We start from the raw sequence: 24,933 nt of genomic DNA, 5'->3' as shown, positions 1-24,933 counted from the left end.
ATGTATGTATGTATATATGTATGTATGTATATATGTACTGTATGTATGTATGTATATATGTACTGTATGTATGTATGTATATATGTATGTATATATGTACTGTATGTATGTATATATGTACTGTATGTATGTATGTATGTATATATGTATGTATGTATGTATGTATGTAAACATACATACACACAAACACCCTCACAGAAACACCCATAGAAAAAGCTCAAAGACATATGCACACATCCTCACAGATATCCACAGAAAATGCATAAAGACATACACACGGTAACACCCACCCTCACAGAGAGACCCACAGATAAAAAATACATACACATAGAGACACAAACCAAAGCACAAAGACATAAACACATACACCCACAGAAACACTCACAGGAGGAAACATGTATGCACCTTGCATTCCCTAAATCAACAGTGTGTGACATGCATGATAAAAAAAATGCAGAAATTAAGAGATCACTTTTTAAAGAATCATATTTGTAAATGTGCAAACAAAATTGTACATTAATGAGCTGGGTAGATGGCTAGATGAAGAAAAGTACCTTTAAAAGGTTGACATAGTTTTTTTTTTTTTCCCATTTTCCCCAACCAAGAACACCACTTCAAATATAGTGTACAAATTTTCCCATCTGTCAGCTGTACTTATGGATTTTGAAAATGCTGTACTCTATATGGTCTTGGTGGGACCATAAGCTGTGGTACTCATACCATTAGATCTGGTTAAATGCATCATTTAGGCTTGTTGGTATGTATTTCAAAACTAAGTCAGCTATAGTGTAAACTGAACAGTTTTAAGTTAACCTGTCTCATTTCAAACACTGAGAAATCTTAGTCTGAGAGTGTAAAAATTTATGCAGATGTAAAAATCTTAGATAAAATGCCTCCTTGCATCTGGAAAGTCCTTGCATAAAGGGGCAGTAAACTGGAATGTAATATATATATATATATATATATATATATATATAAAATGCATATCTGCCAAAAGGGCATCTACCATTTGTGTATTGAGGAGGAAACATTTCTGCATGGTTTTAAATATAGAATTTCTACAGCATTGTCAAATAATCATAAATACACTGCTGCTAAAAAAAAATGTGTTTTTATGGACCCCTAGCCCCACCATACAACTACTACCAAACTGAAGTTACAATCCAAAATTGCACAAAGAAATAAAAAACATTTGCTAAGCAAGTCCTACCTCCTCTTCAAATGAAAGTGATCTGCCGTCTGACTCAGGCACACACTGTACAAAGTGCCAAGTCTGTCTCACACTAAGCATAGTGGTTTAGTGCACTCTAAGAAATCCTCTCAAATGCTAATACTTTACTCCTTGTTATAACATTTCCCATGCTCAATTAGCACTCTGCTATAGTACCCACTGGTGGCTGCCAAAATTTTTTTTTAGTTCTTGACTCATGGGGCCCCCCTGGCTCATTGGGCCCCTGACAGGAGTCACCCCTGTCACCCCCTGATGGCGGCCCTGTGTATATATGTACTGTATGTATGTATGTATGTATGTATGTATGTATGTACTGTATGTATGTATGTATGTATGTATATAGAGAAAATAGCTCCCCAGTAGTTCAAGTTTGAACAAAGTTTTTGTTTAAATTTAAATTTCTAAAGCTGCATAACTTTAAAACAAAAAATAATTTTGCTAAAATGTGGCAGTTTTGTGTCTATTACTAGTTACTACAAACCAATTAAGGCATAGTTCCCATTGAGGTGATAAAGTATGGAAACTGTTGGTAAAAACATTTCTCTCCTTTAAAGTATACGGAGCATTTTTATGTTACCACCAGTTTCAAAACTTTACCCCCTCAATGGAAACCAGGCTTAAATTGGTAAAGCCATTTAAAGTTATTTAATGTAGAAAAAAGTTCTGGTCTTGAGAAAAATGTACTGGCTTCTAATTAGGACTCTTGGTCAGTACTATATTTACATGACAAGATGTATTTGTATGAAACTAAACATGCTGATAGCTTTTGATTTGATCTAATGCCCATTGGTAGTTTGAAGTTTGAAAAAATATTATAAAGTTATTTCATTCAAAGTAGCTTTTATTTTGCAATAGTGCAGGTTCCTCAGTTATGTCGTCACCTGACACGTTCAGTAGAGCATTTCTTCCCTGGCACATTATAAAATCTAGCTGCAGTGCAGATGTCTGTAAGCAAGGGGAGCCTATGTCTTGTGTTCTCATCTGCTAAGACACTTTACAGCCTGGAGAGAAATTATAATGCAGACTTCACAGGGGTAGAATTCACTTAAAGTGACATAAAACTCATATGCTAAATCACTTGTAAGTGATGCAGCATAACTGTAAAAACTGGCAAGAAAATATCATCTGAACATCTCAAAGTAAAGATAGTGTACCTCAAAATTCCTTCAGTTTACCAGAGTAAGTGCTACTCTTTTTACTTTCATATTTCTGTTGAAAAATATCCAATGGCATCTTCAGTGCTGAGTTCACATACTGATTTACAGCAATCTCATGGGATCTCTCTGAAATTTTACAAGATTATGTAGTAAACTGCATTAAACTGAGAAGGTAAATCAAGTGACTGTGCTGCACATGCCAGATGCACGTTCCCTTGCAAGTCCCAGGACTAGAAACCTGATTGGCAGCTTAAATTCCATTTACAATGAGATGTGGCTACTGAGGACATTTTGAGGTAAAATATATTTCTTTTTTACATGGAGATGTTAAGATTTTTACAGATATGCTGCGTCACTTTCAACTGATTCAACATTTGGGCATCATGTCCCTTTAATTCTCTAAAAAAAGGGCAGATCCTGAAATCCCAGAGATTAAAGCTGCCTCCCATAAAAGTAATGAAGCTCTCTGGGATACAGAATGACACAGGGGAGAGTGTAGTTAACCTGACACTGATATCATTCTCAGCAAAAACAAATGAAACTGAAATGTTTTTACTACAATTTAACTTTAATGTGCCTCTAGTTTTATGAAATTACTTTTCTGTCAGTTAAATATGTGTAGTGTGAACTTTGAACAAATGTCACCTACATACAGCTGGAGAGATAAATCAGTGTGTAAAATTCTTAAAGAATATAAGTTTTGAGTTGTGAGAGAGATTCAGGCACACTCAGGGAACTCCCCTGTCACACTTTCAGAAAAAAAAAAATTCTATGTGAAATATACCTGCCAATGTGCAATACAATTTGTTACAGATAGACCAATATTGCTATACACAGCATAATCCTAATTTGTTAAAGTTACACAGAAACATTCAAAGCACAACCAGCATTTGCAAAATCCCTTTCCGTTACTAGAGTATCATTTTCCACTTTTATGTCAATGTCCAAAAATGAAAGATTGACATTGCTGGAGCTGACAGTGAGAACAATGTTTCTATCGTTTGAGTTCAGATCTTCAACAAAACTAACTAGTTCTGTTTGAGTACTCTCCTAGATGATAAATATATCATCCACATAGCGGAGCCATAAATGGACATTTTCATTAAATAATTTATTTTGATATACTTCTTCCATTTCCCAGGCCCCAAGGTGGAGGCAGGCATATGTGGGGGCACAAGTAGCCCCCATGGCAGTGCCTCTAATTTGCATGTAGATCTTATTGTCAAACGAAAAAACATTGTTCTCAAGAACAACAAGGAGCAAGTCAATAATAAAGTCAGTATGATTTCTAAAAGCTGACCATCTAGTATCTAAGTAATTCCAATATTATGTGGAATAGATTAATATAGGCCCTCTACATCCAATGATACTAGCAAAGCATCATGGGGTATGGAGAGACAATCAATTTTCCTCAAAAAATCTGCAGTGTCTATGACATATGAAGGCATAGTACTAAGAAAGTGTTTTAGAAAGTAATCAATATAGTTTCCAAGGTTCTCTGTTATACTACCAATCCCTGAAATTATTGGGCGGCAGGGAGGATTGTTTAGGTTCTTATGGACTTTGGGAAAACAGTAGAATACTGGCATTATTGGAAAGTCATTAAATAGATATTTAAATTCAGCAAGATTGATAAAACCACAACTTTTTGCATTATTAAGTTTCTTAAATATTAAAGACTGAATGTCAGATATTGGATTTGAAATAAAACGTAAATATCAATTTTTGTCAAAAAGTTGTCTTTTCACTTCTAGAACATAGCTGGTTTGGTCCCATAGCACCACATTGCCCCCCTTATCCACTGATTTGATCACTACATTATCTACTGTTGTTAATTCATTTAATGCTTTTATTTCTTACCTCGTTAAGTTATCATCAATTATATTTGTCAAGGTCACAAATCAGAGAAACTGTGACTTGAGATCAGTTATACTGTGACCTCAGGGACTGGGCACTCAGGTGACAGATCAGTGATATTGTGATATCAGGCACTGGGCACTAAGATGATGGAACTGCAAGAAGTTAGACTGTGCTAGGACTAACCTTTACAAAACTGAAGTCTGACTCTGTCGAGCATGCCCAGCCACCAATGTTCTCTCTAATTTTTTTGAGCACTATGTGCACATTATTTTACCTGTGCAATTTTTGGCCAAATCTCTAAGTGTGCACTTTAATCAGTACAATCTAACCTGAAATGGTAATAATACACATACACAACATTGTACATTTACATTCACACAATCTCTCACACACATACACACACTAACACTCACTCTCTCATGCTCACATTCCCCCTCTCTCCCACTTTACTGCTCATTGTCCTCCTCTCTCACACTTTTCACCCCTCTTTCGCACTCCCCCTCTCTTTCTCTCTCACATACACTATCTTCCTCTCTCTCTCACACACACATTATTCCTCTCTCTCTCTCTCTCTCTCTCTTATTCTCCCTCCTATTCCCCCTGTCTCACACTCTCCCTTCCCCCTGTCACTCACTATATCTCACACTCCCCCTCTCTCACACTCCTGCACTCTTTCTTTCTCTCACACTCTCATCCACTCTGTCTCTCTCACACTCTCCTCCACTCTTTCTCTCTCCCACACTCTGCTCTTCTTTCTCTTATTCACCCTGTCTTACACTCTCCCTCCCCCTCTCACTCACAATCTCACACACTATCTCTGACATTTCCTCCCTCTCTCTCACACTCTCATCCATTCTATCTCTTTCTCACACTCTTCTCCACACTGTCTCCCTCTCACTCTCCCCCACTCTCTCTCTCACACTCTCCTCCACTGTCTCTCTCACACTCCTCCACTCTCATACTCACTCTTTCTCTCTTCCCCCTCTCTTAAAATGTCCCCTCTCTCAAACTCTCACCCTATCACTCTCAAACCCTCCTACTGTCTCTCCCCCCTCTCTCTTACACTCTCCCACACTCTCTCTCTCACACTGTTTCTCTCCCCCTCTCCTCAACTTTCTCACAGTCACTCTCCCTCTCTCTCAGACTCTCCCTCAAATACTTTCCCTCTCTCTCACACAAAGTCTCTCACACACTCTCTCTCTCAAGCAGACTCTCACACTCTCTCTTTCTTACAACTCTCACACACATTTCTCTTTAACACCCTGACACACTGAAACACTCACATGCTTAAAGGGACACTAAACCCAATTTTTTTTCTTTTGTGATTCAGACAGAGCATGCAATTTTAAGCAACTTTCTAATTTACTCCTATTATCAAATTATCTTCATTCTCTTGGTATCTTTATTTAAAATGCAAGAATGTAAATTTAGATGCCGGCCCATTTTTGGTGAATAACCTAGGTTATTCTTGCTGATTGGTGGATAAATTCATCCACCAATAAAAAAGTACTGTCCAGAGTCCTGAACGAAAAAAAGAAGCTTAGATGCCTTCTTTTTCAAATAAAGATAGCAAGTGAACAAAGAAAAATTGATAAAAGGAGTGAATTAGAAAGTTGCTTAAAATTGCATGCTCTATCGGAATCACGAAAGAAAACAATTGGGTTCAGTGTCCCTTTAAATACCCAAACCAACAAACAATGGCGCTATTAAAGGCAATCCTCCAATCAAAGTATTATTAGTTCAGGTAATCCAAATAAAATTACCAAATAATTGTCTCTGATTGGGAGTAGTGCTTTCCACTGGACATATAACAGTTTAATTGTGGAAAAAGGAAGGGCCAGATAGTATATAATATTTATTTAGTGTTGTTGCAAGGGCTAGTAACTTCAGCTATACTTAATCTTGAATTAACATATGCATAAACAGCAATTCTAGGATACTTATTTATAACAACATGTTAGCGTTAGCTCAATAATAAGAATAATTTGTGTGGTAGCTGCACCAAACCGCGCTCATAGTACAGACTACTGTCAGCTTATATATATTGCAACTTAAAGTGATGGTAAAGTTTCAACGTTTTGTGTGCTTATCTAGGTAGTCTATATGTTTATGAACAAAGTCGCTAAGTTTTTATTTTTTATTTTTATAATTTCTAAATAATAAATGACTAATCTAAAAAATCCATGTTACTGTACCTTGCTCCTCCCCCGTTGTACTTCCTTCTCTAATATATGTATAATGTAGAGAGCGGTCCCACCTGCTCTCTACGTCAGCATCTAGACTCGCTCCCAAGACAGTAAGCTGTGCGCATGCGCAAGTCTAATCTCTCCGTCAGAATGTAAACAATGAAGCACGCTATTCATTGTTTACTATTGTGCTAGAGAGCTGTGTTGCTATTGTTGCGCTGCGATTGTGATCCCCTTGACCAAACGAGCATTCAAAATAAAGTATTAGATGGGATGCCCTAGTATGTTCGACGCGCATGCGTTACACGGGAGCGCGCTTTCACTTTGCAAGGCAGAAAAATAGCATGTGCAGGCGCTATAGATAAAGTGGGCGGAATAGCTAAAGTCCTGGCCACCTAACGGCCAGGATTTCAACTGGAGGAAAAAGAAAACGTCACAGAAGAAAAAACTATGACACCGAGCCGGGTGGAATACGGGACACTAGGAATCAAATGTTAAAACTGTAAGAACTTTAATGTAATTGATAAAAAAAAAATGATGAATGAAAGTAATATTTTTTTCCCTAAAGCTAGCAAATGCCGGTTTGACTGCTCCCCAACTTTACCTTCACTTTAATTTAATGCCATTATTTTTTTATTTGGAATTTATATAGCAGGGACAGTGATTCAAGTGCTAACTTGAATACTGTACTTGTTTTAATACCTACAAACATATAACCAGTATATAATATTATCTGTTATAGAAAATCTACACTATCCAGGCAGTACCGCTGTAAATGTTACAAAATTTAAGCTGTATCCAAGTACATATGATTTGCAACTTTGAATCAGCAGATGTAAAGACAGTGGAACTCAATGGCTGACATGACCATACACTACACTTTGTATCTATGCTGAGTCAATTTGCAACATTAAGCGTGTGTAGATTGATTTGTGTTACAGCCCTAATAGACACATTCTGACTATTGTGTAATATAATACATGTGTTCAAGCACAACATACATTCTACTCTGTGATACACTGCATGCCAATAATAAAAATGGAATATAGGGTGTGAACTACCATCTATAGGCAAATAATGATATAATACAGCTACTACAATTATTAGATTGGAGATTTAATCTATTGTGAATTCTAATTCTGTGGAACATATAGACTATCTATTTCTAAGGCCTTATTAAATGAGAATCTAGACCACTTGAATACACTGATACTAATACTAATTTCCTAACAAAGTTTACTTTTTAAACACTTAATTTACCCATTTTTAACAAGCCAATAAAAGTTATGTTTTTTCTTTAATAGTTATTTTCTGCCTTGTAGTCAGGGTATATAGTGCTGTAATTGCATTCTTTTGGTGGAATCTCTTCCTTTTTCCACAATTAAACTGTTGCACACTAACACGCTGCCCCTTTCTTGCACAAAGTCTCTCACACACACAAATGATCATATACTATAAAATTATTATAATACAAGAATTGCTGCATAATTAAGAAACTGTTTTGAGCTACATGTTTAAATATTTTTTCACTTACTAATGTATTCATTTTTACTAAATCAAAAATAATCGCCTATTTTCACTAATAATAAAGAGCTTTCCAGTTAGAAATAATTCATTTGTCATTTAATCTATGGAGTTTATTTCATATTTGGAAAACTCCCTCATGTTTAGTGAGCAAACTAACAACATATAACAATGACTCCCATAATTCTGCTATTTATATACATGTCAGTTTGTTTCTGTCAGTGAGACACCGTTTGTGCACAACCAGCAAGTCTCATACAAATGTTGCCACTGACATTATATTTGGTACTTCTATATTTTTTCAAGAAATTGAAATAAATCTGCAAATACCAATGGGAGAGTTAGCTCATATACATTGATTAAATGAAAAGTACTTAGAGATTAGCCAGTAAACATTATCTCTGTTGTTGGGAAAATAAAGACAGAACTAGCTACTACCCAATTGGACTAAAAATAAGAACTCATGTGGATTGGTTAAAACACAAAAGTAAAGCGTTCATAAAAAAAAGAAGTCTATAACAGATGTAGAAAAATAATGTATTCTGCTCTCCCTTCCATTTATCAGAGTAAGTTTTAAATAATGAATTAAAATAAGAACTTTAGAAACACTAATACTACACATGCAAAACTTAACAGTAAGACACAAACTATTTCTTGATAACATATTGGGTATGAGACCTACTGTAATTACCTTATTGTACTGGGTACTCTCAACAGTTTGTTCCAGTTCTGACTAAAATTACAATTATTCTAAACTAAAACTCACACATCCTCCCTATTTAAGTTCTAAATGCATTCATTTTACTTACCTTGTAAGTTACCACACTTCTCAAGCCTTTCCTGGTATGTTCATGTTGCAGCACTGGGAGAAGGAGGGAGGACCTATCCTTTGCCCTGCATTGCTATAAGCAATTTGTGGACAGCAGGAAGGGTAACGTTTTTGCTATGAGAGCAGATGAAAGCTCTGTTTAGAGGAGTATATAGAGAATGCAGGCAGCATAGCACACAGAGCTGAGCTGGCCCTGCAACCTGCATACATGTAAATATTGCTGCAGACTGATTCTTATGACCTATGTACATGAACGGTGTGCAGCTGCTCTAGTGTGCTAGGGGTGCCAGTAACTTGGTGGGACAAGCTGTGCAGCTCCATGCAATAGAGTGACAGCACCACCCCTATCAAATGCTCCCTCCGTCCCACCACTGAGTTGTTCCTGCCTAATGCTATGAGCAATGATATTGTCTGCACACAACTAAAGACAGCACTTGTATCAGAACTGGAGACTCTCTGATTTTAGTTGAGTGCAAACAGAGTTTTGTCTCAGGAAAGATTTTTAAATATTAGCAGCTGCAGATACCCAGATATAAAGGTAGCTAAAGTGAAAACGGCTTTCTTCTTATCTTACCTATCAGACACTCTGGCCCTGATATTCAAAACCTCTTCGCTCAGGTGAGATATTCTAAAATAATCCTCCAGCACTGCGAGATCCCTAGTGAAATTATTAAAATGCAGATTTTGCTTTGCTTCTTCAAGGGGCATTTCCTGCATTTCTGTAAGTGAACGAGAGACAAGCCCAGTGCAATATAGCAATGCATATGTTGAAAATATGGGGAAATGAGAGGCAGTAACTGTAGAACAATAACAGGCAAAAACAGTTACCATTCTGGCTCTTTCTTTTGTTTATTTCAACTTCTGGCAATTAATTATAACACTTTGATAACATTTATTACATTAACAACATATTTTCTTTTTAAATTCACAAATAAATTGCTATTAGTATGCTTATTCACAGTTTCAAATGCTCAACTTGCATACTTAGTTCAATATATTAAAAATTCACACTGCTGTGTCTAAAGGCATGTGATCTGCTAATAACAGCATAGAAAACAGTTTTTTACATCTTATACCATTGCAATAAACATATATCATACTGCTGTGCCTAAAGGCATGTGATCTGCTAATAACAGCATAGAAAATAGCTTTTTACATCTTATACCATTGCAATAAACATATATCACACTGCTGTGTCTAAAGGCATGGGATCTGCTAATAACAGCATAGAAAACAGTTATTTTACATCTTATACCATTGCAATAAACATATCATACTGCTGTGTCTAACGGCATGTGTTCTGCTAATAACAGCATAGAAAACAGTTTTTTACATCTTATACCATTGCAATAAACATATCATACTGCTGTGTCTAACGGCATGTGTTCTGCTAATAACAGCATAGAAAACAGTTTTTTACATCTTATACCATTGCAATAAACATATATCATACTGCTGTGTCTAACGGCACGTGTTCTGCTAATAACAGCATAGAAAACAGTTTTTTACATCTTATACCATTGCAATAAACATATATCATACTGCTGTGTCTAACGGCATGTGTTCTGCTAATAACAGCATAGAAAACAGTTATTTTACATCTTATACCATTGCAATAAACATATCATACTGCTGTGTCTAAAGGCATGTGTTCTGCTAATATATTTTACATCTTATACCATTGCAATAAACATATATCATACTGCTGTGTCTAACGGCATGTGTTCTGCTAATAACAGCATAGAAAACAGTTATTTTACATCTTATACCATTGCAATAAACATATATCATAGTGCTGTGTCTAAAGGCATGTGTTCTGCTAATAACATCATAGAAAACTGTTTTTTACATCTTATACCATTGCAATAAACATATATCATACTGCTGTGTCTAACGGCATGTGATCTGCTAATAACAACATAGAAAACTGTTATTTTACATCTTATACCATTGCAATAAACATATATCACACTGCTGTGTCTAACGGCATGTGATCTGCTAATAACAACAGAGAAAACTGTTATTTTACATCTTATACCATTGCAATAAATATATATCATACTGCTGTGCCTAAAGGCATTTGTTCTGCTAATAACAACATAGAAAACAGTTATTTTACATCTTATACCATTGCAATAAACATATATCACACTGCTGTGTCTAACGGCATGTGATCTGCTAATAACAGCATAGAAAACAGTTATTTTACATCTTATACCATTGCAATAAACATATACCACACTGCTGTGTCTAACGGCATGTGATCTGCTAATAACAATAGAGAAAACATTTATTTTACATCTTATACTATTGCAATAAACATATATCACACTGCTGTGCCTAAAGGCATGTGATCTGCTAATAATAACATAGAAAACAGTTATTTTATATCTTATACCATTGCAATAAACATATCACACTGCTGTGTCTAAAGACATGTGATCTGCTAATAACAGCATAGAAAACAGTTATTTTACATCGTATATTATTGCAATAAACATATATCACACTGCTGTGTCTAACGGCATGTTATCTGCTAATAACAACATAAAAAACAGTTATTTTACATCGTATACCATTGCTATAAACATATATCATGCTGCTGTGTCTAAAGGCATGTGATCTGCTAATAACAGCATAGAAAACTGTTATTTTACATCTTATACCATTGCAATAAACATATATCATACTGCTGTGTCTAAAGGCATGTGATCTGCTAATAACAGCATAGAAAACTGTTATTTTCATCTTATACCATTGCAATAAACATATCACACTGCTGTGTCTAAAGGCATGTGATCTGCTAATAACCGCATAGAAAACTGTTATTTTACATCTTAAACCATTGCAATAAACATATATCACACTGCTGTGTCTAAAGGCATGTGATCTTCTAATAACAGCATAGGAAACTGTTATTTTACATCTTATACCATTGCAATAAACATATATCACACTGCTGTACCTAAAGGCATGGGATCTGCTAATAACAACATAGAAAACTGTTATTTTACATTGTATACCATTGCAATAAACATATATCATACTGCTGTGTCTAAAGGCACATGTTCTGCTAATAACAGCATAGAAAACAGTTATTTTACATATTATACCATTGCAATAAACATATATCATACTGCTGTGTCTAAAGGCTTGTGATCTGCTAATAACAGCATAGAAAACAGTTATTTTATATCTTATACCATTGCAATAAACATATATCATATTGCTGTGTCTAACGGCATGTGATCTGCTAATAACAACAGAGAAAACAGTTATTTTACATCTTATACTATTGCAATAAACATATATCACACTGCTGTGTCTAACGGCATGTGATCTGCTAATAACAACAGAGAAAACAGTTATTTTACATCTTATACTATTGCAATAAAGATATATCACATTGCTGTGCCTAAAGGCATGTGTTCTACTAATAATAGCATAGAAAACAGTTATTTTATATCGTATACCATTGCAATAAACATATATCATACTGCTGTGTCTAAAGGCATGTGATCTGCTAATAACAGCATAGAAAACAGTTATTTTATATCTTATAGCATTGCAATAAACATATATCATACTGCTGTGTCTAAAGGCATGTGATCTGCTAATAACAGCATAGAAAACAGTTATTTTACATCTTATACCATTGCAATAAACATATATCACACTGCTGTGTCTAACGGCATGTGATCTGCTAATAACAACAGAGAAAACAGTTATTTTACATCTTATACTATTGCAATAAAGATATATCACACTGCTGTGCCTAAAGGCATGTGTTCTACTAATAATAGCATAGAAAACAGTTATTTTATATCGTATACCATTGCAATAAACATATCACACTGCTGTGTCTAAAGGCATGTGATCTGCTAATAACAGCATAGAAAACAGTTTTTTACATCTTATACCATTGCAATAAACATATATCATACTGCTGTGTCTAAAGGCATGTGATCTGCTAATAACAGCATAGAAAACAGTTTTTTTTACATCTTATACCATTGCAATAAACATATATCATACTGCTGTGTCTAAAGGCATGTGATCTGCTAATAACAGCATAGAAAACAGTTTTTTACATCTTATACCATTGCAATAAACATATCATACTGCTGTGTCTAAAGGCATGTGTTCTGCTAATAACAGCATAGAAAACAGTTTTTTACATCTTATACCATTGCAATAAACATATCACACTGCTGTGTCTAAAGACATGTGATCTGCTAATAACAGCATAGAAAACAGTTATTTTACATCGTATATTATTGCAATAAACATATATCACACTGCTGTGTCTAACGGCATGTTATCTGCTAATAACAACATAAAAAACAGTTATTTTACATCGTATACCATTGCAATAAACATATATCATGCTGCTGTGTCTAAAGGCATGTGATCTGCTAATAACAGCATAGAAAACTGTTATTTTACATCTTATACCATTGCAATAAACATATATCATACTGCTGTGTCTAAAGGCATGTGATCTGCTAATAACAGCATAGGAAACTGTTATTTTACATCTTATACCATTGCAATAAATATATATCATACTGCTGTGCCTAAAGGCATTTGTTCTGCTAATAACAACATAGAAAACAGTTATTTTACATCTTATACCATTGCAATAAACATATATCTCACTGCTGTGTCTAACGGCATGTGATCTGCTAATAACAGTATAGAAAACAGTTATTTTACATCTTATACCATTGCAATAAACATATACCACACTGCTGTGTCTAACGGCATGTGATCTGCTAATAACAACAGAGAAAACAGTTATTTTACATCTTATACTATTGCAATAAACATATATCACACTGCTGTGCCTAAAGGCATGTGATCTGCTAATAATAACATAGAAAACAGTTATTTTATATCTTATACCATTGCAATAAACATATCACACTGCTGTGTCTAAAGACATGTGATCTGCTAATAACAGCATAGAAAACAGTTATTTTACATCGTATATTATTGCAATAAACATATATCACACTGCTGTGTCTAAAGGCATGTGATCTGCTAATAACCGCATAGAAAACTGTTATTTTACATCTTAAACCATTGCAATAAACATATATCACACTGCTGTGTCTAAAGGCATGTGATCTGCTAATAACAGCATGGAAAACTGTTATTTTACATCTTATACCATTGCAATAAACATATATCATACTGCTGTGTCTAAAGGCATGTGATCTGCTAATAACAGCATAGAAAACTGTTATTTTCATCTTATACCATTGCAATAAACATATCACACTGCTGTGTCTAAAGGCATGTGATCTGCTAATAACCGCATAGAAAACTGTTATTTTACATCTTAAACCATTGCAATAAACATATATCACACTGCTGTGTCTAAAGGCATGTGATCTGCTAATAACAGCATAGGAAACTGTTATTTTACATCTTATACCATTGCAATAAACATATATCACACTGCTGTATCTAAAGGCATGGGATCTGCTAATAACAACATAGAAAACTGTTATTTTACATTGTATACCATTGCAATAAACATATATCATACTGATGTGTCTAAAGGCACATGTTCTGCTAATAACAGCATAGAAAACAGTTATTTTACATATTATACCATTGCAATAAACATATATCATACTGCTGTGTCTAAAGGCTTGTGATCTGCTAATAACAGCATAGAAAACAGTTATTTTACATCTTATACCATTGCAATAAACATATATCATATTGCTGTGTCTAAAGGCATGTGATCTGCTAATAACAGCATAGAAAACAGTTATTTTATATCTTATAGCATTGCAATAAACATATATCATACTGCTGTGTCTAAAGGCATGTGATCTGCTAATAACAGCATAGAAAACTGTTATTTTCATCTTATACCATTGCAATAAACATATCACACTGCTGTGTCTAAAGGCATGTGATCTGCTAATAACCGCATAGAAAACTGTTATTTTACATCTTAAACCATTGCAATAAACATATATCACACTGCTGTGTCTAAAGGCATGTGATCTGCTAATAACAGCATAGGAAACTGTTATTTTACATCTTATACCATTGCAATAAACATATATCACACTGCTGTATCTAAAGGCATGGGATCTGCTAATAACAACATAGAAAACTGTTATTTTACATTGTATACCATTGCAATAAACATATATCATACTGCTGTGTCTAAAGGCACATGTTCTGCTAATAACAGCATAGAAAACAGTTATTTTACATATTATACCATTGCAATAAACATATATCATACTGCTGTGTCTAAAGGCTTGTGATCTGCTAATAACAGCATAGAAAACAGTTTTTTACATCTTATACCATTGCAATAAACATATCATACTGCTGTGTCTAAAGGCATGTGTTCTGCTAATAACAGCATAGAAAACAGTTTTTTACATCTTATACCATTGCAATAAACATATATCATACTGCTGTGTCTAATGGCACGTGTTCTGCTAATAACAGCATAGAAAACAGTTATTTTACATCTTATACCATTGCAATAAACATATCATACAGCTGTGTCTAAAGGCATGTGTTCTGCTAATAACAGCATAGAAAACTGTTATTTTACATCTTATACCATTGCAATAAACATATATCATACTGCTGTGTCTAACGGCATGTGTTCTGCTAATAACAGCATAGAAAACAGTTTTTTACATCTTATACCATTGCAATAAACATATCATACTGCTGTGTCTAAAGGCATGTGTTCTGCTAATAACAGCATAGAAAACAGTTTTATACATCTTATACCATTGCAATAAACATATATCATACTGCTGTGTCTAAAGGCACGTGTTCTGCTAATAACAGCATAGAAAACAGTTATTTTACATCTTATACCATTGCAATAAACATATCATACTGCTGTGTCTAAAGGCATGTGTTCTGCTAATAACAGCATAGAAAACTGTTATTTTACATCTTATACCATTGCAATAAACATATATCATACTGCTGTGTCTAACGGCATGTGTTCTGCTAATAACAGCATAGAAAACAGTTATTTTACATCTTATACCATTGCAATAAACATATATCATACTGCTGTGTCTAAAGGCATGTGTTCTGCTAATAACAGCATAGAAAACTGTTATTTTACATCTTATACCATTGCAATAAACATATATCATACTGCTGTGTCTAAAGGCATGTGATCTGCTAATAACAGCATAGAAAACAGTTTTTTACATCTTATACCATTGCAATAAACATATATCATACTGCTGTGTCTAACGGCATGAGATCTGCTAATAACAGCATAGAAAACTGTTATTTTACATCTTATACCATTGCAATAAATATATATCATACTGCTGTGCCTAAAGGCATTTGTTCTGCTAATAACAACATAGAAAACAGTTATTTTACATCTTATACTATTGCAATAAACATATATCACACTGCTGTGTCTAACGGCATGTGATCTGCTAATAACAGCATAGAAAACAGTTATTTTACATCTTATACCATTGCAATAAACATATATCACACTGCTGTGTCTAACGGCATGTGATCTGCTAATAACAACAAAGAAAACAGTTATTTTACATCTTATACTATTGCAATAAAGATATATCACACTGCTGTGCCTAAAGGCATGTGTTCTACTAATAATAGCATAGAAAACAGTTATTTTATATCTTATACCATTGCAATAAACATATCACACTGCTGTGTCTAAAGGCATGTGATTTGCTAATAACAGCATAGAAAACAGTTATTTTACATTGTATATTATTGCAATAAACATATATCATGCTGCTGTGTCTAAAGGCATGTGATCTGCTAATAACAGCATAGAAAACTGTTATTTTACATCTTATACCATTGCAATAAACATATATCATACTGTTGTGTCTAAAGGCATGTGATCTGCTAATAACATCATAGAAAACAGTTATTTTACATCTTATACCATTGCAATAAACATATATCACACTGCTGTATCTAAAGGCATGTGATCTGCTAATAACAGCATAGAAAACTGTTATTTTCATCTTATACAATTGCAATAAACATATCACACTGCTGTGTCTAAAGGCATGTGATCTGCTAATAACCGCATAGAAAACTGTTATTTTACATCTTAAACCATTGCAATAAACATATATCACACTGCTGTGTCTAAAGGCATGTGATCTGCTAATAACAACATAGAAAACAGTTATTTTACATCTTATACTATTGCAATAAACATATATCACACTGCTGTGTCTAACGGCATGTGATCTGCTAATAACAGCATAGAAAACAGTTATTTTACATCTTATACCATTGCAATAAACATATATCACACTGCTGTGTCTAACGGCATGTGATCTGCTAATAACAACAAAGAAAACAGTTATTTTACATCTTATACTATTGCAATAAAGATATATCACACTGCTGTGCCTAAAGGCATGTGTTCTACTAATAATAGCATAGAAAACAGTTATTTTATATCTTATACCATTGCAATAAACATATCACACTGCTGTGTCTAAAGGCATGTGATTTGCTAATAACAGCATAGAAAACAGTTATTTTACATTGTATATTATTGCAATAAACATATATCACACTGCTGTGTCTAACGGCATGTTATCTGCTAATAACAACATAAAAAACAGTTATTTTACATCTTATACCATTGCAATAAACATATATCATGCTGCTGTGTCTAAAGGCATGTGATCTGCTAATAACAGCATAGAAAACTGTTATTTTACATCTTATACCATTGCAATAAACATATATCATACTGTTGTGTCTAAAGGCATGTGATCTGCTAATAACATCATAGAAAACAGTTATTTTACATCTTATACCATTGCAATAAACATATATCACACTGCTGTATCTAAAGGCATGTGATCTGCTAATAACAGCATAGAAAACTGTTATTTTCATCTTATACAATTGCAATAAACATATCACACTGCTGTGTCTAAAGGCATGTGATCTGCTAATAACCGCATAGAAAACTGTTATTTTACATCTTAAACCATTGCAATAAACATATATCACACTGCTGTGTCTAAAGGCATGTGTTCTGCTAATAATAGCATAGAAAACTGTTATTTTACATCTTATACCATTGCAATAAACATATATCATACTGCTGTGTCTAAAGGCATGTGATCTGCTAATAACAACATAGAAAACAGTTATTTTACATCTTATACCATTGCAATAAACATATCACACTGCTGTGTCTAAAGGCATGTGTTCTGCTAATAATAGCATAGAAAACTGTTATTTTACATCTTATACCATTGCAATAAACATATATCATACTGCTGTGTCTAAAGGCATGTGATCTGCTAATAACAACATAGAAAACAGTTATTTTACATCTTATACCTTTGCAATAAACATATCACACTGCTTTGTCTAACGGTATGTGATCTGCTAATAACAGCATAGAAAACTGTTATTTTACATTTTATACCATTGCAATAAACATATATCACACTGCTGTGTCTAAAGGCACGTGTTCTGCTAATAACAGCATAGAAAACAGTTATTTTACATCTTATACCATTGCAATAAACATATGTCACACTGCTGTGTCTAAAGGCACGTGTTCTGCTAATAACAGCATAGAAAACAGTTATTTTACGTAGGAGTGACCCAGCCGGTGGGTCAATAAAACCTATGATGTGTATTTTTAAGTTGTTAAATTTCAGGACAAGCTTGAGGTATTGAAGTTAGCTAAGAAAGCTGTCACTCTAGTATTTGGGAACAGCAAGATACTGCTGTTTCAAGACTTCTCGGCGGAGACATCCGCTCGGAGAAGAATAATGGCACCTTACTTCTCACAGTTGATTAATAAAGGCATAAAAGCCAGTTTATTTTATCCAGCTAGAATCATAGTGGAAAATAAGGGGCTAAATTTACATTCAATGAAGCTGCAGAGGTTAAAGAGTTCATGAAGACCCTAGAATCTTAATGGAATGTAAAATAATGAGTAGGATAGTGGGCAGCAGGATGCATTGGAATTTAGTTTTTGTATGTAAAATAGCTACAGTTTGTTTGATTTTTTCTCTGATAAGTTTTTTGATTTGTTTTTATGCACAGATATGTTTAGTTTTTGTATTTTATTGCCTTGTGATACACGTAGAGTTCTTGAATGTGCTCGTTGAAGAAGAGCAACTGCAAATAGTGTTTTATTGTACGTTTTTTTTTTTCTTCCCTCTCTCTCCTCCACTCCCCGCCAGTGTTCCCTTCTCGGCGTTTATTTCTTGCGGCCATTTTCAGTATGGTTGCGTTAGATGAGACTAAATAATGGAGGTTGGGTTTAAAATATTATCATGGAATGTGGGAGGGATCTCTTCTCCGGGTAAGCGCAAATTAATTATTAAGACGCTGGCTAAAGAGAAGCCAGACTTAGTTTTTCTGCAGGAAACTCGTCTGGACGGGATCGAAGCAGCTAAGCTTAAAATAAATTGGGTTGGCGAAGTAATTTCTTCTTCTAGTCCTTTTAAAAAACGAGGAGTTGCTGTGTTATTTCAAAAGGACTTGGATTATAAAATTATTAATGTAGAGATAGATCCCGCAGCCAGATACATCTTGCTACAAGTCATGGTTAATGGTATAAAATATATTTTCTGTAATATTTATGCCCCTAATAAATTTTCAATTACATTTTGGGACAAGATCCAAAACAAAATATTCCCATATCAAAGGGAAAATGTAATTATATATGGAGACTTCAACATGACTATCTGTCCTGGATTAGACCGTTTCTCAAAAAAGAACTCTGTAGAATATAAGAAAAATGACAAGTATTTTAAAAGATTCTGTAATAAATTTGGCTTGATTGATATTTGGTGAATTCAGAACCCCCTGGTTCGAGCTTTTATGTGTGAGTCTAAGGCTCATAGGACCTTTTCCAGGATTGATCTCTTCTTAATCTCAGAATCATTAGCAATACAACAAGCTAAAGCCGGAATTGGTGAGTTTGTGATATCTGATCATGCTATTATCTCCTTGTCCTTTATGAGATCAGAGGAGATCAAGTCGCCCGGTCCCGTCTTTTGTTTTCCTCGTTTTTTTATATGCCAATGCTAGATTTATATCTTGGATTAAAAATACTTGGCATGAATATGCAATACTTAATTCTGAGTATAGGCATGGGGGGGTAGTTATCAAGCCGTCAACCTCAAATACGCTGGAATTCCACAGCCTATTTGTGGTGAGGCTGATTCGCCTTAGTTATCAAAGGCTAGAGACCGGCAAAAGTAGAATTTTGTGACGTAAGCTTTGATCCGCCGGACTCAGTCCAACACAGATCAATTCTTACGTCACTACAGATGTTCCGCACACAAGTGCGGCACAATCTGACTACTTTTGCTAGTTATCAAAAAACTAGCAGGTACGCTCGGCACTTTTCCGGCCCAGCATACCTGGTTTTCAATCCGCCGCCCTGGAGGCGGCGTATCCCATAGGAATCAATGGGAGTATGACCACAGCGAAAGTACAAGTTCGTTGCTGCCCGACATCCCATTGTTTTCTATGGTAGATGTCTGCACCTAACACCCTAACATGTACCCCGAGTCTAAACACCCCTAATCTGTCCCCCCTACACCGCCGCAACTAAATAAATGTATTACCCCCTAAACCGCCGCTCCCGGACCCCGCAGCAACTATAATAAAGTTATTAACCCCTAAATCGCCGCTTCCGGAGCCCACCGCAAGCTATAATAAACTGATTAACCCCTAAATCGCCGCTCCCGGAGCCCACCGCAAGCTACTCTATACATATTAACACCTAAACCGCCGCTCCCTGACCCCGCCGCAACTATAATAAATGTATTAACCCCTAAACTGCCGCTCCCGGACACCGCCGCAACCTACATTATACCTAGTAACCCCTATCCTGCCCCCCCCTATACCGCCGTCCTCTATAATAAAGTTATTAACCCCTATCCTGCCGATCCCGGACCTCGCCGCAACTAAATAAATAGTTTAACCCCTAAACTGCCGCCCCCGGACCCCGCCGCAACCTATATTAAACTTATTAACCCCTAATCTGCCCCCCTACACCTATAATACATTTATTAACCCCTATCCTGCCCCCCCTACACCGCCGCCACTGTAATAAAAGTATTAACCCCTGAACCTAAGTCTAACCCTAACCCTTACACCCCCCTAACTTAAATATTAATTAAATAAATCTAAATAATATTTCTATTATTAACTAAATTAATCCTATTTAAAACTAAATACTTACCTTTAAAATAAACCCTAATATAGCTACAATATAAATAATAATTATATTGTAGCTATCTTAGGATTTATTTTTAATTTACAGGTAACTTTCAATTTATTTTAACTAGGTACAATAGCTATTAAATAGTTATTAACTATTTAATAGCTTACCTAGCTAAAATAAACTGAAATTTACCTGTAAAATAAAAACTAACCTAAGTTACAATTACACCTAACCCTACACTATACTTTAATAAATTATTTATATTTAAAACTTAATACTTACCTGTAAAATAAACCCTAAGATAGCTACAATATAATTAATAATTACATTGTAGCTATTTTAGGGTTTATATTTATTTTACAGGTAACTTTGTATTTATTTTAGCTAGTTAGAATAGTTATTAAATAGTTATTAACTATTTAATAACTACCTAGCTAAAAGAAATACAAAATCACCTGTAAAATAAATCCTAACCTAAGTTACAATTAAACCTAACACTACACTATCATTAAATTAATTAAATAAATTAACTACAAATAACTACAATTAAATACAATTACATAAACTAACTAAAGTACAAAAAATAAAAAAGCTAAGTTACAAAAAATAAAAAAAATAAGTTAAACATTTAAAAAATATTACAACAATTTTAAGCTAATTACACCTAATCTAAGCCCCCTAATAAAATAACAAAGCCCCCCAAAATAAAAAAATTCCCTACCCTATTCTACATTAAAAAAGTTCAAAGCTCTTTTACCTTACCAGCCCTTAAAAGGGCCTTTTGTGGGGCATGCCCCAAAGAAAACTGCTCTTTTGCCTCTAAAAGAAAAATACAACCCCCCCAACATTAAAACCCACCACCCACATACCCCTAATCTAACCCAAACCCCCCTTAAATAAACCTAACACTACCCCCCTGAAGATCATCCTACCTTGAGTCGTCTTCACTCACCGATGGAACCGAAGAGGAGATCCGGAGCGGCAGAAGTGATCCTCCAAGGGGCGCTGAAGAAGTCTTCCATCCGATGAAGTGATCCTCCAGGCGGCGCTGAAGAAGTCTTCCATCTGGGAGATGTCATCTTCCAAGCGGCGCTGAAGAAGTCTTCCATCCGGGCGATGTCATCTTCCAAGCGGGGTCTTCAATCTTCTTCTTCAGGATCCATCTTCATTCCGCCGACGCGGAACATCCTTCTTCCCCGACGGACTACCGACGAATGAAGGCTCCTTTAAGGGACGTCATCCAAGATTGCGTCCCTTCAATTCCGATTGGCTGATAGGATTCTATAAGCCAATCGGAATTAAGGTAGGAAAAATCTGATTGGCTGATCCAATCAGCCAATCAGATTGAGCTTGCATTCTATTGGCTGATCGAAACAGCCAATAGAATGCGAGCTCAATCTGATTGGCTGACTGGATCAGCCAATCGGATTGAACTTCAATCTGATTGGCTGATTCAATCAGTCAATCAGATTTTTCCTACCTTAATTCCGATTGGCTGATAGAATCCTATCAGCCAATCGGAATTGAAGGGACGCCATCTTGGATGACGTCCCTTAAAGGAGCCTTCATTCATCGGTAGTCCGTCGGGGAAGAAGGATGTTCCGCGTCGGCGGAATGAAGATGGATCCTGAAGAAGAAGATTGAAGACCCCGCTTGGAAGATGACATCGCCCGGATGGAAGACTTCTTCAGCGCCGATTGGAAGATGACATCGCCCGGATGGGAGACTTCTTCAGTGCCGCCTGGAGGATCACTTCATCGGATGGAAGACTTCTTCAGCGCCCCTTGGAGGATCACTTCTGCTGCTCCGGATCTCCTCTTCGGTTCCATCGGTGGCTCGGCTGAGTGAAGACGACTCAAGGTAGGATGATCTTCAGGGGGTAGTGTTAGGTTTATTTAAGGGGGCTTTGGGTTAGATTAAGGGTATGTGGGTGGTGGGTTTTAATGTTGGGGGGGTGTATTTTTCTTTTACAGGCAAAAGAGCAGTTTTCTTTGGGGCATGCCCCACAAAAGGCCCTTTTAAGGGCTGGTAAGGTAAAAGAGCTTTGAACTTTTTTAATGTAGAATAGGGTAGGGAATTGTTTTATTTTGGGGGGCTTTGTTATTTTATTAGGGGGCTTAGATTAGGTGTAATTAGCTTAAAATTGTTGTAATATTTTTTAAATGTTTGTAACTTATTTTTTGTAACTTAGCTTTTTTTATTTTTTGTACTTTAGTTAGTTTATGTAATTGTATTTAATTGTAGTTATTTGTAGTTAATTTATTTAATTAATGTAATGATAGTGTAGTGTTAGGTTTAATTGTAACTTAGGTTAGTATTTATTTTACATGTAATTTTGTATTTCTTTTAGCTAGGTAGTTATTAAATAGTTAATAACTATTTAATAACTATTCTAACTAGCTAATATAAATACAGTTACCTGTAAAATAAATATAAATCCTAAAATAGCTACAATGTAATTATTAATTACATTGTAGCTATCTTAGGGTTTATTTTACAGGTAAGTATTTAGTTTTAAATAGGAATAATTTATTAAAGTATAGTGTAGTGTTAGGTGTAATTGTAACTTAGGTTAGTTTTTATTTTACAGGTAAATTTCTCTTTATTTTAGCTAGGTAGCTATTAAATAGTTAATAACTATTTAATAGCTATTGTACCTAGTTAAAATAAATTGAAAGTTACCTGTAAATTAAAAATAAATCCTAAGATAGCTACAATATAATTATTATTTATATTGTAGCTATATTAGGGTTTATTTTAAAGGTAAGTATTTAGTTTTAAATAGGATTAACTTAGTTAATAATAGAAATATTATTTAGATTTATTTAATTAATATTTAAGTTAGGGTGTTAGGGTTAGTGTTAGACTTAGGTTTAGGGGTTAATAATTTTATTACAGTGGCGGCGGTGTAGGGGGGGCAGGATAGGGGTTAATAAATGTATTATAGGTGGCGACGTTGTAGGGGGGGCAGATTAGGGGTTAATAAGTTTAATATAGGTTGCGGCGGGGTCCGGGAGCGGCGGTTTAGGGGTTAAACTATTTATTTAGTTGCGGCGAGGTGCGGGATCAGCAGGATAGGGGTTAATAACTTTATTATAGAGGGCGGCGATATAGGGGGCAGGATAGGGTTTACTAGGTATAATGTAGGTTGCGGCGGTGTCCGGGAGCGGCGGTTTAGGGGTTAATACATTTATAAGAGTTGCGGCGGGGTCTAGGAGCAGCGGTTTAGGGGTTACTAACTTTATTGAGTTGCGGGGGGCTCCAGGGATGCCGGTATAGGGGGTAGAACAATGTAGTTAGTGTGGGTGCTTAGTGACAGGCTAGCAAGAAAGCTGTAAAAAAGCCGAAGAGCAGCGAGATCGGATGTGTGATAACTATCACAGTCCACTGCTCATCGCCCCGTACTTGGTGCGCGGCTTTTTGACAGCTTTTTTGATAACTTAGGCGAATTTTTGCAGGTCCACGGCGGCGATGTGAGGCGGGCGTATTGGGCCTGCGAAGGCAGGTAAAGTAGACACGTTGATAACTACCCCCCATAGAGTAGAGATTTATTGGGAGGCAGCTAAAGCGGTGGTGCGTGGAGAAATTATCGCATATATGAGTAAACGTTCTAAAAAGATTAAGGAGCAGGGGATTCAATTTGCCAACAGTGTTAAGGCGGCTTATAGAAAAGTTCATCTTGATCCTTCTCCACTGAATTGGTCAGTATATCTGGAGTGCAGAAAGGAAAGAGAGGTTTTTTAAAACAAAAATCTCAAGAGGAGGAAGCAAGATTGAACTTAAAGTATAAGAACTTTCATGGGTGTTCCACAAAACATTTGGTGCGTCTCACTAAGAACAGAAAAAAGAAGAATTTTATTGCAGTTATTAAAATTGGTGATGATAGGTTTTTTAAACCGGTAGAAATTAGTCATGTATTT

General features: G+C 35.3%; 1 protein-coding gene across 3 annotated transcripts in view; it reads right to left on the bottom strand.

Moving 5' to 3' along the window:
• Positions 1 to 9,054, bottom strand: part of GJC1 (gap junction protein gamma 1) — a 105,989-nt gene extending 96,935 nt beyond the window's left edge. For all 3 annotated transcript variants that reach the window (XM_053699950.1, XM_053699952.1, XM_053699951.1), the window contains exon 1: positions 8,768 to 9,054. The gene's annotated coding sequence lies outside the window, so the exon portion shown is untranslated. The remainder of the gene's footprint in view (positions 1 to 8,767) is intronic.
• Positions 9,055 to 24,933: the final 15,879 nt, after the last annotated feature.

This window comes from Bombina bombina, chromosome 1, assembly GCF_027579735.1.
Source record: "Bombina bombina isolate aBomBom1 chromosome 1, aBomBom1.pri, whole genome shotgun sequence".
Taxonomy (NCBI): Eukaryota; Metazoa; Chordata; class Amphibia; order Anura; family Bombinatoridae; genus Bombina; species Bombina bombina.
The sequence above is the reverse complement of the archived record's forward strand: the minus strand, read 5'-3'. Positions and strand labels throughout refer to the sequence as shown.